Genomic DNA, 1,341 nt, shown 5'->3' on the forward strand with positions numbered 1-1,341 from the left:
CGTTTTCAATTTTATATTTAAGTCTTTGATCCATTTTGAGTTAGTTTTTGTGCATGGTGTGAGGTATGGGTCTTGTTTCAGTTTTTTGCAGATGGCTATCCAGTTATGCCAGCACCATTTGTTAAAGAGATTGTCTTTTCCCCAGTTAACAGACTTTGTGCCTTTGTCAAATATCAGCTGCTGCTGGGTGGATGAATTTATGTCTGGGTTCTCAATTCTGTTCCATTGGTCTATGTATCTGTTGTTGTACCAGTACCAGGCTGTTTTGACTACCGTGGCAGTATAATAGGTTCTAAAATCAGGTAGTGTGAGGCCTCCCACTTTGTTTTTCTTCTTGAGTAACGCTTTACTTATTCGGGGCCTCTTCCCTTTCCATATGAAGTTGGTGATTTGTTTCTCTATCTCATTAAAAAGTGCCGGCAGGATTTGGATCAGGATTGCATTGTATCTGTAGATTGCTTTGGGTAGAATTGAGATTTTCACAATGTTGAGTCTACCTATCCATGAGCAAAGTATGTTTTCCACTTATGCAGGTCTCTTTTTGTTTCTTGCAGTAGTATATTGTAGTTTTCATTGTATAGGTCTTTTATGTCTCTGGTTAGATTTATTCCTAAGTATTTTATCTTCTTGAGGGCTATTGTAAATGGTATTGATTTGGTGATTTCCTCTTTGAGGTTCTCTTTGTTGGTGTAAAGGAATCCAACTGATTTTTGTATGTTTATTTTGTATCCTGAAACTTTGCTGAGATCTTCTATTAGTTCCAGTAGTTTTCCTGTGGATTCTTTGGGGTTTTCTGTGTATGAGATCATATCATCTGCGAATAGAGATTTGACTTCTTTCCTACCAATTTGGATGCCCTTTATTTCTTTTTCTAGCCTAATTGCTCTGGCTAGGACCTCCAACACAATGTTAAATAAAAGAGGTGATAAAGGGCACCATTGTCTAGTTCCCATTCTCAAGGGGAATGCTTTCAAAGTCTCTCCATTTAGGATAATGTTGGCTGTTGGCTTTGTGTAAATGCCTTTAATTATACTGAGGAATTTCCCTTCTATTCCTATTTTGTTGAGAGTTTTTATCAAGAATGGGTGTTAGACTTTGTCAAATGCCTTTTCTGCATCAATTGATAAGATCATGTGTTTCTTGTCTTTTGTTTTATTGACGTGATTGTTTGTCTAATGTTGAACCATCCCTGCATACCTGGGATGAATCCCACTTGATCATGGTGAATTATTTTTTTGATATGTCGCTGAATTCTATTGGCTAGAATTTTGTTGAGGATTTTTACATAAATGTTCATGAGGGATATTGGTCTGTAATTTTCTTTTTTTGTGGTGTCTTTAC

Source organism: Trichechus manatus, unplaced genomic scaffold (assembly GCF_000243295.1).
Source record: "Trichechus manatus latirostris isolate Lorelei unplaced genomic scaffold, TriManLat1.0 scaffold00085, whole genome shotgun sequence".
NCBI lineage: Eukaryota > Metazoa > Chordata > Mammalia > Sirenia > Trichechidae > Trichechus > Trichechus manatus.